The 19,490-nt window shown below is 34.4% G+C and overlaps 2 long non-coding RNA genes across 2 annotated transcripts; both read right to left on the bottom strand.

Annotated features, from left to right (window-relative positions):
- Positions 1–7,416: 7,416 nt before the first annotated feature.
- On the bottom strand, positions 7,417–11,861 carry LOC105343677 (uncharacterized). Its single transcript, XR_010709766.1, has 5 exons — positions 11,727–11,861; positions 8,584–8,648; positions 8,354–8,494; positions 8,021–8,098; positions 7,417–7,876 (listed from the first exon to the last, which is right to left on the bottom strand). It is a non-coding gene; the product is annotated as an uncharacterized lncRNA (long non-coding RNA).
- A 375-nt stretch (positions 11,862–12,236) lies between these two features.
- Positions 12,237–13,682, bottom strand: LOC136271948 (uncharacterized). Its single transcript, XR_010709870.1, has 5 exons — positions 13,561–13,682; positions 13,306–13,370; positions 13,158–13,205; positions 12,956–13,027; positions 12,237–12,479 (listed from the first exon to the last, which is right to left on the bottom strand). It is a non-coding gene; the product is annotated as an uncharacterized lncRNA (long non-coding RNA).
- Between the last annotated feature and the right edge of the window lie 5,808 nt (positions 13,683–19,490).

The raw sequence follows: 19,490 nt of genomic DNA, 5'->3' as shown, positions 1-19,490 counted from the left end.
GTTGAAAAAGTGTGATTCCTTGATGTACATGTTTGTCTAAAATTGCAGAGGAATGACAACAATTTGTAAATGCAAGTGTTGTTCTGTCAACATATGTGATGAGTTTAAAATAATTTCAGTTACATTGTTAATTTGTAAAATAAAAATCAACTCGTTACCAATTTTCCATAGATTTAAGAATAATTTGAATTAGACTTACCGGAAATGACTCGTGAACTTTGCTTTAATTGTAATCCGCTTAAGGTTGCAGAGAAATGACAGTATCTTTTGAAAGTAAGAGTTGATTTGTCAGTGTGGATAAGTTACTACATGTAGTAATAATGTAAAAAAAATCATAAATGACTTCAAGTTTAATTAGTTGTAATAAAAAAAACTACCCAGCATAGACTCGCATATTTTAGTATGGGATAATGGTAACTTAAATAATGAAACTTACGTAAGTACGTTCACTGCTGTGCAGAAATTCATAACCAATTCTTGCAGATATGCATTAGTATAATATTGTGATTTCGCATGTTCTCCTTACTTTTTATTGTTCTGTAGATATATTTGCATTCATCACCATATTGTGATAAATGCTTTTAATTCCTGTGCAAGCGCGACAACTCTGCATCATTGTTCAATTCAAATGTCCTTGAGAATATGATCTTGGCATATATACAATATACCCATTGTTTCATACGATTAAGCCTCTAATAGATATTGATTTATCACACAACAGTTACAAGGCAGACGGGCAGCTTGAAAAAATTCACCCACCCACCCTTCCCATTACACATAAATTATGGACGTATACTTGCTTCTTTCTTGTTGTGTTTTCAGTAACTTTCGCATTTGGAGTAAACTGTGTACCTTGCCAATCTGCGTTGCACACATGTGGAATGGACTTGAGCACACCTGTTTTGATAAATTCGGACTGGACTTGGGACCTGTGTTGCATAAAGGTGAACCGGACTTGGAACCATAGAGTCTCCTAATTATCGGTTGTGACTATTCCTGGATATGGGCCAAAGTTGGTCAGTGTGCAATTTGCTGCGAGTTTGACGCTGAGCTTATAGTGTATATTCATGGACAATAAGGTAACACTGTTTTCTGTGTAGTGGGTGGTTTGCTTTAATTAAGGCATTATTGCAACTTAGTTGGCTTTTTCGTTTGTCTCGCACAGGCACTGGATCACAAGCAAGTAATTTGTGTAATATTTAACATGAATACTAATTTTTCGTGGGATTAGGGTAAATTCATATTGTCACAATCTGGGTTTAGGGCGGCGAAATCTGGGGATTACCACGAAGGAGGATTTCTCTAATGTATGTCTCAAAACTCTGGGAGGTGTCCATCCTCAGTGCTGGGGAGGATTCAGGAGTCACCTGATTGGTACATGAAGGACTGGTTTGACCCTTGGTGCCAAGTGCAAGCTTGGGGGAGGGGAGGCGGCTACCCCTGTGGGGTGTGTTATCCCCAAGTGGGTTATACAATGGCAGGCAGATAAGAGTTTGGGCCCGAGTCAGAACTTGATTTCCTCCTTGGATTGTTGCAGTCACTCTGATGGGCAGCTAGAAACTGTTCCCATCACAGTCGCCTGTGGGGGCACTATCGCTCCAATGACCAGTCGATGCCACCCCTGTTATGGTATGTTAAGCCACGGATGCTAGCGGATTTTGGTACATCACAAATAACGCCATTTCTAACTTTTTTAAATTTTTATCTGCGCATGCTCAATAAACAAATCAAGTCGTACATAGAATATTTCTTATAACATGACATCTCCCTTTTTTCAAAGGAATTGGGAATTAACTTTAATTACACAATACATTTGATGTATTAATTACACTGTACACAAATAATGACAATTAACTGAAAAGTCAAAATGGCAGATGTTGGTTTGTAAATATATTGACAGTAGATTGTATCAAATGTCTAGATTACATTTCATCATTGTTAATATATTGACCGATATGATATATATAATTTCAAATTAAAGACAATAGAGTGTTCAAAGATTCAGTATCTGTTTTGGTTTTACAATCCTGCCTGATCTGGTAACATATGGCTTGTCATTTTGTACTGGTTTAGGGGAGGCAAGATTTGGCTGGTCACCAAATGTGTTAGATGTAGTAGACATGGGTTGGACAATGTCTGGGTCAAATGTCTCAGGCTTTGGTTCAGGTTGAGTAATAGGCTGTGGGGATATTATTGATAGGTTAGGGGTTTCAATATCACTTTCTGCCTTTTCCCTGGACCTAAAGATTTGTCTTCTATTTCTCCTATAGACAGAGCCATTGTGTGTTTTAACAATATATGATCTATCATTGTGAGGTTCTAAGACAATTGCTGGGGTCCATGTCTTTAAAATTAGCTGAACTCTAACGTTATCTCCCTTATCCAAAGGTGGTGATACTTTTGATCTCTTGTCATAATTTTGTTTTGATTTCATCTTATCACTCATCATGGAGTGTTTGACATCAAACTGGTCATGGACATGAGGTTTTAACAAGGAGGGGTGTAAGGGCAAATCTGATCGTAACCTTCTAGACATTAGTAATTGGGATGGTGAAAGACCAATACTGAGGGGTGTTGAACGATAAGCAAGGAGGGGCATAAATATGTTGTGTCCACCTTTCTTAGACTTTATCAACAGACGTTTGGCAGTTTGGACAGTTCGTTCGGCGAGTCCATTAGACTGGGGGTATCTGGGACTAGAAGTTCTGTGGAGGGCAAAATCCCTAAATTCATGACTAGAGTATTGTGGCCCATTATCTGATACTACTTTCTCTGGAATACCCTTTCTAGAGAATGATTCTTGCAGCTTAGAGATAATACTCTAACTAGTTGTGTTTTGAAGTTTAAAGATTTCAAAATATCTACTGTAATAATCTACGACTACAAGAAAATCCTGACCTTCCCATGTGAACAGATCAGTGGCAACAACTTGCCATGGGTATTCAGGTACTTCTGTCATGTTCAAAGGTTCCCTAGGTTTTGAGTTGCGGTGGGTAAGGCATGTAGTGCAAGTAAGAATCATATCACGTACTTGTTGTGATATACCAGGCCAAAACATAGAGTCTCGGGCCCGTCTAAGGGTTCTCTCTACCCCTGGGTGACCTGTGTGAAGTTTTTGCAACATCTCATATTGCATTGACCTTGGAATGACAATTCTTTTCCCTTTCATGACTAACTGATCTATAACAGACAATTCATCTCTAAAATTTCAGAAATCTCTTACAGAGAGTGGACACTGAGCCATGTGCTCTGGCCAACCATTAAGAATAGTGCTCATTAAGGTAACTAACTGAGAATCTTGAACAGTTTCTGACCTGATTCTGTCAAGACATGTGTCACTCATGGGTATAGTGTTAGATATCATCTGAACTTGGGCTTCAAGATCATCAGATATAGATGGACACGTATCAGGTAAGTATTTTTGGAGACAAAGTGTCAGCTACTGGAATTTTCTTACCAGGAACATGTGTAAGGTGAATAGAATACCTTTAAAGCCGTAATATCATACGATGTAACTTAGCTGGCGCTGAGTGAATGGGTTTTTGCATAATCGATACCAAAGGCTTGTGATCAGTTTGAACTGTCACATCTCTACCATAAATGTACTGGTGAAAATAACTACACCCAAATACAATAGCATACATCTCTTTCTCTATCTGAGCATAATTTGCTTCACTAGGAGTCAGTGCTTTTGATGCATAACAAACAGGTTTGCCATCCTGCAATAATGTAGCTCCTAGACCATACTTTGAAGCATCTACTTGCAACACTGCGTCTTTACTGGGGTCAAAATATGAAAGAATAGATCCTGGAGATCTTGTAAGAATGGACTTGACCTTGTTAAAGGCTTCATCTTGGGCTGCATCCCAAACAAATTCAGACCTGGACGATAATAGCATCCTCATGGGAGCAGTTACCTCTGACAAGCTTGGCGCAAATTTTGCTAAATAGGTAATCATACCTAAAACAGTCTCAAGCTCACTGCGATTCTTAGGGGGCTGCATCTCGCTGATGGCTTTGACCTTTTTGGGGTCAGGCTTAAGACCTTGACCTGATAGTATGTGTCCAAAATAGTCTACTTCGGTTTCACAAACAGCTAGTTTTTCTGGATTAAGCTTTATGCCCGTTGCAGAACTGCACGCAAGTTTGTATCATGTTCTGCTTTGGTCTTGCCATATACAAGAACATCGTCAACTATAGCAACTAAACCTGGTAAATCTTCAAAGCATTCATCAATTTTGCGTTGAAATTCATCTTGTGGTGACTTCAGACCAAAGGGAAGTCTTAGAAATCTATACCTGCCATAAGGGGTATTGAAAGTAGTCAACATGCTAGACTCCTCTGTGAGTTTCAAAGTCCAATAGCCACTGCGAGCATCTAGTTTCGTAAAGTACTTTGCTTTAGAGAGCTGTGGAAGAACATCATTGGGAGTTCTAATGAGGTACATGTAGTGTGGGCGACGAATAGCCTTATTTAGATCTCGTGGGTCTAAACAAATTCTAAGTGTTCCGTTAGGTTTTTCAGCAATAACCAGGGAATTAACCCATTGGGTTGGTTCTTTGACCTTTGTAATTACTTTGACCTTTTCCATCCTATCCAATTCTACCTTAAGCTTTTCAGATATGACGTGCGGGACCCTACGGCGTGGGTGAATAACTGGTTGTATAGTTGGGTCAACTTCAATTTTAACTTCACCTGGGAACAGACCTATACCTGTAAATATATCTCGGTATTCGGCAAGTACTTGATCTTTATCAAGGGACTTGGAAGGTGGGGTCAGATTAACTGAGTCAACTAGTTTTACAAGTCCTAAGTTTAAACATGATGGTAACCCCAAGATAGGCAGAGCCTTTTTCCCCTTTGGATCAATGACATGAAAGTATGTCTGTACCCTTTGACCCTTGCAATCAATATCTAGACTGCAAACACCTACCGACTTAAGTGGGGAACCCCCATACCCCAAGATATTTTGAGCCGGACGGAGAGGGCATGACACTTGCATACGTCTATATACATTGATGGGGAGTACATTTACTTGTGAACCTGTGTCTAGTTTACAATTTACAGTGCTGTTTGACCCTGCATGCAATACATTCAATTCAGCAAATGCTTCACTATTTGTGATACTTGTAAATGATTTTGCAATACAATCAATAAAGAAACCATCATAATGATCATCTACATCATCATATTCATCAACATTTTTAAATGATTGACACAACTCATCATATTCATCTACACCACTATATTCATGAATTTCACAAACACTTTTGCACACTTTGGAGAAATGATTCCATCGTCAGCCTTTGGTACACTGCTTTTCTTTTGCGGGACACCGGACTTCTTTGTGATGGTCGAAACCACAGTTCTGACACTTATCTTGATGCGCGTGTGCGTTGTCTTGTCCCCGGTGATCGTCTCGTCTTCTATGAGAAGTTCCTCTTCTACGTGACGGTACTGTGGATCTGTGAGCTCGAATGTTTCCTCGGCTGCGTCCCCTGGAATAAGGTCTGTCACGAGTCATGCAGTGACATCCTTCGGAATGGTAGAATTATCTGTTCCAGGTGGCCCCATCGTCTTAAGCTGCTGCTGCGAGTATTCAAAATTCTGAGCAATTTGGATTGCTTTCTCCAGTGTGAGTTGTGCCCCTTCGTTGATCAGTCTCTCTCTCACCTTAGCTGAGTTTGTGCCAAATACAAGGCGATCTCTAACCATCTCATCTTCTGCTCTACCAAATGCACAGTCTTTAGCTAACAGACGCAAGCGGGTAATATATTGCTCCACTGGTCGTGCACCTTGTGTCTCGTTATTGAAAATATATCTCGAAAAGACTGGATTATGCTTGGGCTGTACGTATTCTTGAAATTTCTTGAAATGTACTAGCGATTTACCTTCATCTTCGCTGAGGGTCCAAGTATTGTAAACATCTCGGCCCTTTTCTCCTGCCCATAGAAGTAAATATCGAATCTTCTGCTTCTCCTCTTTTTCAGCGAGAGGTCCTTCAAAAATGAGTTCAACGGGTTGTCTGAATTTCTTCCACGCCTCGAGTGGGTTTGATGCGTCCCATTGCATCTGCGGTTACGGAATACCTGCTAGATCCATTCTGCGATTATTTTACTATGTAAAACTATAATTCTGACACCATGTTATGGTATGTTAAGCCACGGATGCTAGCAGATTTTGGAACATCACAAATAACGCCATTTCTAACTTTTCTAAACTTTTATCTGCGCATGCTCAATAAACAAATCAAGTCGTACATAGAATATTTCTTATAATATGACAACCCCTGTAGGTGGATAGTGTTTTATGCGTTCCGCCGGTATGGGCTTGCTTTGTATAAAGTGTGACAAAATCGCCACTAAATGATATTACAGTCTTTTAAAAATGGGAAATAAATTCTATGTTAATTTACTTGTTGTGTTAATTCTAATATTCGGTGTATCTGGGGTTAAAATTTTGATAACCATTGTTAGTTACTTGTATTAAAATAAAAACATCCTAAGTTGTCAGAACTCGTGTTCATACCAACTGTTTATTATATATACAATAAAGATATATTGACACTCATTTATGATCCCTGCAATTGACAGTTGGGGAGGGGAGGCTTTTAACTAAACTGGACACAAATCATTCTACTACAAAAAGATTCACGTTTATGAAAATGAAGGGTCACTCTCTTTTCCAATGGATGATCATGTAGAAATACTGAAAATTACTGGCAAATTTTTACAACCTTCTTTTCAAATGCCATTTCGGCCAGAAAAGCTGAAACTTATTTGAAGCATCGAGATCCGGGCATTTAAATTTAAATTTTAAAATCATTGGTAGGTTGGAGCCTCACTTTGGATTGAATTTTTGCAAAGTAATAAATAGAGGGAAAAGCTTAAACCGTCTTCTCAAAAACCATTTGGCAGGAAGTACTGAAACTTGTGTCGAAGCATCCTCGGGTAATATCAACTCGTGATTGTTCAAATTATGATCCTCAGGGGTAAGGTCGGGCCACAATACATAGGGTGTTGAATTTTAACATTGAAATAGAGATACGTCTTTTAGAAATATTCTAATACTATTGGGCTAGGACAGTTGGGATCTGTGTAAGAGCATCATTAGGTACTGGGTTAGTTAAAATCCATTTGGCAAGGGTGTGGTAACAATAGGGGATGGGGTTGAATATTTACATTAGAAAAAAATGAGTACAGTCTATAGAAAGTTTAAGCTCATTCGGCCGGAAAAGTTGAATTTTTTGTCTTTAGGTAGATTATATTCAAGCTTGTTTAAAACATCATACATGAAAACCCCGTATATAGGTAGGTGACTCAATGGGAGTTAAGATTTTAAGATCCTTCTAAATATGATCTTTTCATTCATTCATCCATGTATTCCTTAATTCCTATTAGAGGATCACGAAGTAATATTATAATGTGTTAAATTGTCAAGAAATTTTATTTTCATACCAGAGAGCTGACTTGATACAAGTAGGAATTATAACTACTGTTGTTAACAAAGAAATGTGACCCCAGAGCCTCTTGCTTAGTTTAAAATTCATTGCATCAACTCTGATGTTGAATACATAAATGTAAATATATTTATTAACACTGATGTATAAAAATTGAAAGAATAAATTATCTTGTTTTCCAGCAACGGTTTATAACAATAATTTTAATTTTCATCTGAAAATAATCATTGTATACATGTAACCATCTGTACGTTTAATCTTAACATTTAGAATATAAAAACAAAACGATGTACAATGCGAGAAGAAAAGCTGCAATAAACACAAGACTAACAATAGCATAATACATGGCAAGTAGTGATGAGGAATTACCAAGTTGTTTTCTTTTCTTTTCTGTGGAAACAGCGTTGGATGTATTATCTGTAAAATATATAGAAAACTCGTTAGTCTTCTTTCGTACTGATTCCTGAAATAATATACTTAAGATTATATTTGTATTATTCAATTTAATTTATAGCTTTAAAAATATTTTTCCTAAGACCAAAAACCTGTAGGAATATTTACCAATTACTTTAGATGTTGACGATTTGATGGTTAAAACTTGAATCGTTTTCGATGGTGAAATAGGTACACTCATCATGCCTAAAACATGAAAACTTCAAAACAAAAGGAATTTAACCAATAAAACAGTTACTGTAAAACCCACCAAAAATCCTAATCTCTGTTAAAATCATCGAGCTGTATATTATTTAAGAGTCATACATGTACCAACAATTTAAATCGCTACAGCTGTTCAGATATAAGACAATATTTTTATTTATTTTACACAAATAAAGAAACCATATCATATCATTTGTACCAAAATAAAAAGGTAAACCCAAGGAATGAAAAGTATACCTTCTGATGAAGACTTTGAACATCCAGCTATATGATTGCATTGATCTTTGGTACAATCGCATTTTAGTTTACATCCTTGACCATAGTACAGTCCAGGACACTTTGTACTACAGTTTTTTCCTATATAACCATCACTGCAGGCTAATAAAGCGGAAAATAAACCTCATTATCAAAATCTTTAATTTGAATAATGTTAATTACATCAAAGGTTGAAAAAAAATTGTTAGTACCTGAACATTTTCCAAGAGTCTCATTCCAAACATATCCCAGACAACACGTTGTTGTTTTCTCTTGTCTTAATAAAGAAATATGAATTTTTATAAAGACTTCCTGTTAATGAATGGCAATTAAAGTGGGGTTTTATCATTTATAATTCGGATTGTTTGACAACAGATATTGATGAAACCCTTTGATTGTATATATATATATATATATATATATATATACATATATATATATATATATATATATATACATATATATATATATATATATATATATATATATATATATATATATATATATATATATATATATATATATATATATATTTGTTAAACGTTGAGAAAATATATATATATATATATATATATATATATATATATATATATATATATATATATATATAAATCATTTTTTTTAATTGAGTTTAATGACTTTGTGTTCATGTTTTCTAATCCTCTAAATTGTTCTTATTAGATTTGTATGTTATTACCACGGAAGGCTATAGAAAAAAAATAACCAAAAAAATCCAAATATGATCCAAATACATTGTTAAAGAATAAAAGGAAGAATTATAAACATCATTGAGGAAATGTTTAATTAAGTTTCAAACCTAATACGGAGGAAAACTGGCCTTCCTACATTTTATCCTCTTACAATATTTAACAATGTGGACAGTTTATGGATTTTGTAGCATCGTTTCTAGCTCACATGAGCTGAAAGCTCAAGTGAGCTTTTCTGATCACATTTTGTCTGTCGTCCGTCTGTCTGTTTATCCGTTTGTCCGTCCGTCTGCCCGTAAACTTTTCACATTTTCAACATCTTCTCCAGAACTGCTGGGCCAATTTCAACCAAACATGGCACAAAGCATCCTTTGGCAAAGGGAATTGGAAGATGTGAAAATTACGGGCCATACCCTTTTGCAAAGGGAGATAATTAGAAATTCATGAAAAAATTTGAAAAATTTCAAAAACCTTCTCAAGAACCATTATGCCAGGAAAGCTGAAACTTGTGTGGAAGCATCATCGGGTAGTGTTAATTCAAAGATGTGAAAATAATGACACCCCTGGGAGTAGGGTTGGGCTACAATGGGGGGGGGGGGGGTTAGGGTTCAAATTTTTACATAGTAATATGTAGTTAATCTTTAAAAATCTTCTTCTCAGAAACTAATCGGCCAGGAAAGCTGAAACCTGTGTGGTAGTATCCTCAGGTAATGTAGATTCAAAATTATAAAAATCATGATCCCCAGGTGTAGGGTTTGGCCACAAACAATGGGGGGGGGGTTAAAGTTTAACATAGAAATATATAGAGTAAATCTTTAAAAATTTCCTCAGAAAATAATCAGCCAGGAAAGCTGAAACGTGTGTGAAAGCATTCTCAGGTAGAGTAGATTCGAAGTTGTGAAAATCATGACCCCTGGGGGTAGGGTGGGGCACAATGGAGGGTCGAAGGTTTACATATAATAATATAGGAATATATAGAGTAAATTTTTAAAAATCTTCTTCTCAGAAACTAATCAACCAGGAAGGCTTAACCTTGTTTGGAAGCATCCTCAGATAGTGTAGATTCAAAGTTGTGAAAATGATGACAACCCTGGGAGTAGGGTTGGGCCACATTGGGGAAGGGTCATTGTTTTACATAGGAATATGTGGAGTAAATCTTTAAAAATGTTCTTCTCAGAAACTATTCAGCCAGATGATTTTTATTATTTTTAAGACTTTGGCCCCATGACAATTCTTCGGCCTCATAAGAAGGTTCAGAGTTTGATGTAGGTTTACATCCCATATATAAACAATTGCTAAGGATCTTTTTGGGAACTGGGAGTAGGATTGGGGCACAATGGGGGGGGGGGGGGGGTCAAAGTTTAAATAGGAATATATAGAGTAAATCTTTCAAATATCTTCTTCTCAGAAACTAATCAGCCAGGAAGGCTTACCTTGTTTGGAAGCATCCTCAGATAGTGTAGATTCAAAATTGTGAAAATGATGACAACCCTGGGAGTAGGGTTGGGCCACATTGGGGAGGGGTCATTGTTTTACATAGGAATATGTGGAGTAAATCTTTAAAAACGTTCTTCTCAGAAACTATTCAGCCAGATGATTTTTTATTATTGTTAAGACTTTGGCCCCACGACAATTCTTCAGCCTCATAAGAAGGTTCAGAGTTTGATGTAGGTTTACATCCCATATATAAACAATTGCTTAGGATCTTTTTGAGAACTGCAATACTCAACATGTGATATGACTATAAAATCATCCTGTTAGAAAAGGGACTAATGATTATAAACATAAGAATATCCAGGGGGGAAATGGATTTTATTTATACAGGATCTACATGTATTATGTACATGTAGATGAAAGCTCTATGTTCCTTGTTCAGTCGAGTGCGCGGACTAGGTCGTATGGTGACAGGCGGTTCGACGTGGCCAGTTGTACATTGTGGAACAACCTTCTCCAAAATCTTAGATAAGAGGGAAATTTTATTCGTTTTAAAAATTATTTAAAACTTATCTTTTCAGAAAGGTTTATCCAGACTATTCTTAAGTATTTACGCATTTCAAACTTTATTTTATTGAGTACAGAGACAGCACAGTATTGATTATACATGTAAACAAAATTGAGTGTTATATAAGTATGTAGCTTTATAAATTTTGTATAATAATAATATTATCATTATTATTGTTCATTGTCCAGATAGTTTGTATTATGACTCCATTAAGCTGATTTTATCATACCTATTGTTTCTCAGGTGAGCGATGTGGCCCATGGGCCTCTTGTTTCAAGTATGTTTGGGGGGGGGGATCATCCAAGAAACAAATTGACTAAAAATGATAAAGTGAAACAAGTCGAATTCGATAATCATGAAACGCCTGAATCGTGGGGATGGGAGGGGCAGGAAGAAAGTAAGTATACTTTTAACTTCAACTTTATTCTTCATTTAATTATTTCAATTTTTTAAATGCTCTGAAAAGTTGAGAGGGGGATTCAATTTTCTCTATGAAAATGTAAGAAAAATGTTTGCTGTGAGAAAAAAATGCCAACTTTCTACCCCCGTGCTACGTGTCTGCTCCTTTATCAAATTAATCCTTATAATTATATATCTTTTTGTTACAAAATAGTATACAAATGGTTAAATTCGTATCAAAACTTACCCTGGACATAATGTAGAATATGCTGGAACAAGGCAAATAGAAAACAATGCTGAGTATAACAGAATCATCGTGTGAAGTTAAAATGTAATGGATTATTCTTTCCTTATCTTCATAATTTACATGTAGATATGATGTAATGACATGTAAATATGATCCACAAACAGGAAATGTTTAAAAAAAAAATAATCAATGATGCGTTTCCGTGTTTTTATTTATTTATAGAACATACAATTGGTTTGACCATCATGCCTTTTTAATGCACATGTTTCTCTTGATACAGAAGGACTGCTTAATGCTTGTTTTAAAGGTTTATTGCCTTAAAACAAATTTGTCGTATAAACCTTCACATTAAACAAATATAACAGTCATAATCATCAATTTTATATATATATATATATATATATATATATATATATATATATATATATATATATATATATATATATATATATATATATATATATATACATTGTCAAATCGATAGATAAATCTACAATGACTACACTCATACTGTAATACAATAAGTTTTATTTGTTGATAAAGGACCACTAATTGTGTGCTTTGTTTTGTAACGAACTAATACTATGTATATAATAAACATGAAAATTGCCAGAAAAAAGAGACTGATAACCGCATCGCGCATGTTCCTCGAAAGCGGAGAGTCTGCATGCTTCTTGGTTTCTTCCACTCGACAACTGTCGTCGCCATGGTTAGAGTTAGTAGTAGGTGCATCCTTTGTGATCAAATCAAGATCTGTAAGGAAATTATAAATACATGTAGTTATATAATGTTAACAGCACATTGGATAAATGTTCACATGTAACTAATGAGGAAATTAGTGAAACAAATTACTGTTTCCCATACACAGGGTAGTATATTTTTTTTTAAGAAACTTAGATGGTTTTTTTATGTTACATCATACAATTTAAATTGCAATTAAAGATTTCAATATCAAAACCTATGAAATATTAAAATTCAAAAAGCACGTTATCGTTTTTGTTATGACCGACCAATATTTATTTCTATGCAATTCATTGTATTACTGCAATGACAGGAGACTGGATATGTAAAAAAAAATGACACACTGTCACGGTCTTTTGGTTTCATATGAATATAATTTTGATTGGATTGGAAAGTATAATTATTCTAAATCGAAATAGCAATAGCGCAATCAAAGCAATTTTAGGAAGTTTATTTTAAAATGACAAAAGGGGTAAATAAATGCTTACCATCATTTTTATTTACTGATGACATGAATGTGCTGGTCATCACTGAAGAAGTTGCCGATTTACTAGTCGAGTCTAAAGTAATCAATCAATATTTCATGCAAAATGTAGTCGTCACTGATTTTATACTATATAACCACTACATGTAAGGTATTAAAACTGTTTTTGAAGTCATCAACAAACTTGTGTAGCTAATTTTACTTACCGGGACAACCTTCAGCGGGTTTACAGTCATCTTTGCTGCAGGAACATTCTAAAATGCAAAGAATTGGAATTCACAAGAAGAAATATGCATGTAAGTTATTCATTTTAACCACAATAAGTAGTAAAACCTGCAATTTTTAAAAACTTACTTGTACATCTATTCTCTATTCTATTCCAGTAATATCCAGGGCAACACTTAAGACTTCCATCATAACTGTTACATGCACATGTAAAAGAGCAAAAAACATCGTTGACAAATTATAATTGTTTAAGCATTTTTTGTATGCATTATATTCGGTACTATTACCATGTTGCTGGGTTTTTTTTTTAAATTATTTATGACCATTTTCTGTTGGTAATGTCTTAATAATATTTGTTAAAATTTAAAACATATACTATCTTACCTTTGGCAAACATTTGCATGTAAAGTACCAATACATAGGTAAAGGAAATGAATTACTCTGAGTACTAAAGCCGATAAAATCATAGTTTTGTCTATGACAAGAGTGAAACAAGTAATCCTACTGCAACAAATTAAAAGTTAACAATAACTTTTTATGAAGTATTTTTAGATTAAAAAATAACCTATTACTTCCTTTTCTAATTAAAAGGTCGTATCTAGATCTAGGACAACGTGATGTTAGACAAAAATATAGAGATATTTGACAAGGATGATAAATACATTCAAATCATATACATGTTTCATAGCTTTTTTCAGATGTGTCTTTCAATAGTCAACTTGGGAATCAAACATGTATGGGAATTCAAAGTTTATCTTTCTATAAACTATGCATCCTATCCTAGCGAGGGCTAGCGAGGATGCGAAATGAAAAATGTAGTGAAAAGAATTTTTTGTCCAAGTAAAGCCCCCTTTAAATATTTAAAAAGAAGGATTATATCCGTCTGTTTAGATTCTTTTCTCTGAAAATTTACCTTGCACTAGATAGAAACAGGTAAATGCTTCAAGTGAGATATCATAGTTAAAACAGTGGAAAAATGAACCACGGCAACCCAAATTTCTCTTGCTATAAGTATTTTTTTTAACTGAACTTTATTTATTTTACAACAATTGATAAGCAAGTTCTACAACTTATATTAATATCTCACGTTGGCATGGATGTTAGCGCGAGGGGGTCATTGGTTTGGGAAGAAGCTGGAGTACCCGAAGAAAACCCACGTGTCGAAGCGGGCGATCGCCATACCTTATCACATACAGGCACTTTCGATTACGTGGATCGAACTTGGGTCGCAGCGGTGACAAGCAAGTGCATTGTCAATTGCATTGTCAATGCGCATTGCTATAAGTCAATGGAAAAACAAATAAAAAAACTTTCATTTACGATTAGTTTTATGCAGGAAAGAGATGCATATAATTAGATGTCTCATGTCAGCTGCAACAATACCTGTTTAACCTTGTTGATAAATATGCAACAAGTTGCAAGGGATAATACGTTTTTGAAACAACCATCGGTTAGTCAGCCAGTTAGTCGGATGGTCAGTCAATTCTACTTTTTTGCAATTCTCCTTAAATCAATACAGATACATGTACCGTCTTTTTACATCGAAGGTTATACGGATATTAATTAAGGGGAGATATGCAGGGAAGTCTGATTTCACAATTTTTCTGGAACTTTCTGATAATAGTTCTATAATTCTTGGTATTAGTGGTTAACGGTTCGTCAGCGCAAATCCTCCTGTATTAAAACTCATTGTAGGTGAGCATAATTTTGATTCCGTTATTTTTTTCTAATACATTTTAGTCAGTGTTTCATACTTGAACGTACATGTACAAGTTGAATAGTTACAAAAAAGATATATGTGAGGCAATGCTCACTAGGATTAAATCTGCTCTGATGTGAATAAAAAGAATAAATAAAATCGACATTTAACAGGAAGTTGACGTCCAATAAGTACACAATAAATCAAATGTATTACATGCCTAAATAAAGAGTGTGTAAAAATTTCGAGCATCTGCAATGAATAGTTGTTGAAAAATCTTTAACAAAATTTATAAATGTATATGTATACCTTGCATATATATATATATATATATATATATATATATATATATATATATATATATATATATATATATATATATATATATATATATATATATATAGGTTTATAATAAACAAAGTGACTGTCGTTATTTAACGGGAAGTTGACGTTTAATGGTACAAAAATAGATCCCAACGTACGCCATGCTTAAACAAAGAGTATGTTTAAATTTGAAGCACCTGTGATGAACAGTTGTTGAGAAATCTTTGATGAAGTTAGTTTGAAAATTATATAACGGAAAGTTGACGTTAAATAGTACTATATAAATCCCAATATATGACATGCTTAAACAACCAGTGAGTTTAAATTCCAAGCACCTGCAATAAACAGTTGCTGAGAAAAATTGGACAACATTTGGTACGGACAGACAGACAGAAGTACGAGCAAATACACAGACATGCACATAAGGGTAAAACAGTAGACCCCTTCTCCTTTGGAGCAAGGGTATAATAAAGTTATGAAAATTAAAGTGTTTTTCCGCAACTCCCATGGTTCAAATAATATTTTGTTTAAGTGCAGTGTAAGAGTACATATTTACAGGAAATTCCGATTCCTTTTCTGTCCTTGACATTTTGTTTTAAAATTCAAAAATTCATATATTCTAGATCTAATTAATAATAAAAATGCCTTAACTAACAAATTTTAGTTATAGAAAGAAAATTTGATCCTTAGAGAAATGTTTTAACGGCAGATTTTATACAAACGCAACTCCTATAATATGATCGTTAAAACTGATATAATGAAAACTTTAATATGAAAGTACTGTCTTTTAGAAATACATATTCGTTGTTTTGAGAAATGCAATCCAAAGTTTATTTGATTCTCTAAGTATTGGATAAAATAATACATTCTAGGTTACATGTACATGTATAATAAAACTCGGATAATATACTTGATATTAATGAGTAACACCAACTAAGCTAAATATGTTTTGTAGTTTCGTACATAAAGTAGTGTTGTAATAAATATATGAATATACTATTGTTCTTGCCTTTTAAAATGTATTTATGTAATTTTAAGATTAATAAAATAACAGTCAGTGTGATAACTTAAAGCATAACATATTGTCAGACATTGTAGTACATTACATAATAATCAATTGTTTTCTTTATTCTAAAAATGACAAATGTCAAGTGGTGTACGTCCAGTCAATAAACATTGCACGAAATACATATTTTTCTATACTGTATAACATTCATTAAATTAAAGTTTCTTTTGATCACAAACATGCATACGATTACCAGTCTCAAAGTAGTGTTGGTTTGTGACATACTGAGAAATTATTTAAATTCGTGGGGACTAATTTTCGTGGATTGTGGGTTCTTAGTTATTCCTTGGGATTTTTTTTTCGTGGATGCGTCGGTTTGTAGTGTTGGTAAGAAAACTGAATAACAATTTATTTGTTTTCGTCGAGTATATACTTGTGGGGAAGGGCTGTCACAAATATTGAGCCACCACGAAATCAAAAGATTCCACAATATATTAAACAATACGCATTTGAATCAAAATGAATCAAAATGTATTCATGAATAAAATACAAATAGGAACATTCTATTAATAAAGCATTAGATAGTATCTCCATATAACTGTAATCGTATTGAAATATTAGTTTTTTAAACGAACAATGTATTTTCTTCAAAACATTATAGAACAATTGTGATGCATCTTCATAAAATAAAAATTTCAACAGAATAAATTCAATATCAAAAACTGTAAATAATAATAAGCCTACATGTAGAACGGTTTATTATAAAAAAATATTTTAAACGACAATTTCTATCTGTGTGCAATAAAAAACATACTTCTTTCGCAAGAAACTTGCCATAGAAAACAATGTGATTCTAATTTTTTAGGTCACCTGAGTAAACTAAATTTAGGTGACCTATTGCTATCCATTTGCGTCCGTCGTCGTGCGTTAACAATTTTACATTTTTACCTTCTTCTTAAAAACTACAAGGCTGATTGTTACCATTTTTGCTTTTTTGGTGTGAGGTACTCTCTGGTAAGAGAAATCTAAATTAAAAAATTCATGGCTCTACCACCTCCGGGGCACCACAGGTGGGGCCAAATATAAAAAAGGACATTTTTTTTTATCCTCTGCCCTACTACCACACATTTTAGGAAAAAAATGGTTGCATGGTTATGATGTCAATGAAGTCCTCTACAAAAATTGTAAAATTCAGGGACCCTGGGTCAGGGGTTCTCGCTCTGGGATGAGGCCGATATGGCCTTATAGTAAAAATGTATTGAATCTTAGAAAATCTACGTTTCTACTCCCATATATATTTGTTAAAAACTAAATGCAGGATTATGATGTCCATGGGCCCTTTACCAAAGTTGTGAAATTCATGACCCCTGGGTCAGGGGTTGAGGCTCTAGGGTGGGGCCAATATGATAATATAGTAAAAATATTTTAAATCTTAAAAAATCTTCTTCTCTACTTCCACACTTGTGGGCAAAAAACTGAATACATAGCTATGATGTCCACTTACTCCTTTACCTAAATTGTGAAATTCATGACCCATGGGTAGAGGGGGGGGGGGCAATATGGCTATAACATTTTAGTTTCCATGTCCCCTGGAGTATGGGTTTTAACTCTAGGGTAGGGCCAAAATGGATGTATAGGTGTTAATGCATAACAAAAGTTGTATCTTTTTTACACACCTGAAAGGAAAACTGAATTCATGATTTTGTAGACCAGATCTTTAAGTTTTTATATAGTTATGCCCCCCCTCCCCCTTTCGAAGAAGGATAGGCATATTGCTTTGCTGCTGTCTGTTTCCGTTCATTTTCTTCGCAGAGGATGAACATATTGAAATGAAAATTGGTATACAGGTTTATCATAATAATATTTAGGTCAAGTTTGATATTAGGTACATGTAGGATCGAGCAATGTTCGACAGAGTTATGACCCTTGGACGTAGACAAATTCATGTTATTTGCAGTTTCCGCTCATTTTCTTCGCAGAGGATGAACATATTGGAATGAAATTTGGTATACAGTTTTATCATGATAATATCTAGGTCAAGTTTGATATTGGGTACAATCGAGCAATTTTCGACAGAGGTATGGCCCTTGGACGTAAAACAATTCCCGTTTTTTGCAGTTTCTGCTCATTTTCTTTGCAGAGGATGGACATATTGGAATGACATTAAGATTACTGGTTTATCATGAAAATATTTAGGTCAAGTTCGATACTGGGTTCGATCGAGCACGAGCAATTTTAACAGAGTTATGGCCCTTGGACGTAGAAAAAGTCCAGTTATTTGCAGTTTCCGCTCATTTTCTTTGCAGAGGATAAACATATTGAAATGAAATTTGGTATACAGGTTTATCTATTAGTAAATAATATCTAGGTCAAGTTCAATATTAGGTGTAATAGATCAATTTTCGAAAGAGTTATGCACCTTGGACTTAGAAAAATTCCAAAAATTTTGAGTGTACGTCCATTTTCTTTGTGGATGTTTCCAAGAGAGGGGGCATAAGTGTTACACAAACAGCTATTGTTTATTATAGGTTTCACGGTTCTTTTTGAAAGATTTAAAGCAGGGAGGTGGTCGTCATTACAATCATTATAATTTTTTCAATCCAGAATGAAACCTAATTAAATACATATATGAGACTCCTCGAAAAGTTTGTGTATGGGTTATATGCTACCCAGGTGACCGTTAAGGCCAATTGGCCTCTTGTTATGACTAAATTTGATATTGGCCAGGTTAATTAGGTACCTACTTTACTTTCCTAATTCATAAGTTACATTGCTATGCCAGCGATTTGAAATAAAAGTATTTTAGGTCAATTGAAGAACGATTTCTTATTGCTTTTTGTGATGGAAGAAAATGTTTGAAAGTGAATATTCTTGAATAACAATGTTGTTGCATCATTCTTCCAGTCAAAATTACCAAACACCATTGCATAGAGAAGTCACCTAATTGTACACTGTATCACCGTCGAATTACCGGTTTTCAAAATTATAGTAAATAATGGAATCAACATACTTTTCTGACATGCTATCAACCTGTACAACTGTTAGCGGGATTGAGACGATTTTTATTGCAGGACAATCTAACGTGCAATTTTGCCCATAATTGGTACCGTTATATCATTACATAATGCAGACAAAAGTTTTCGCAAAATCACGTCATTTTGTAACAAGATTTTTTGCGTATTATACATTCCGAGTCGTCTCTCTTTGCATAGAGATTATAGAAAATCCAGGTAATTGATGGTGACATATAATTATTGGAGTTAATGCAACGTAAATCAACAATAT

The sequence above is a fragment of the Magallana gigas genome, chromosome 9, assembly GCF_963853765.1.
Source record: "Magallana gigas chromosome 9, xbMagGiga1.1, whole genome shotgun sequence".
In the NCBI taxonomy this organism is placed as follows: Eukaryota; Metazoa; Mollusca; class Bivalvia; order Ostreida; family Ostreidae; genus Magallana; species Magallana gigas.
This window is presented reverse-complemented; position numbering and strand designations above follow the sequence as displayed.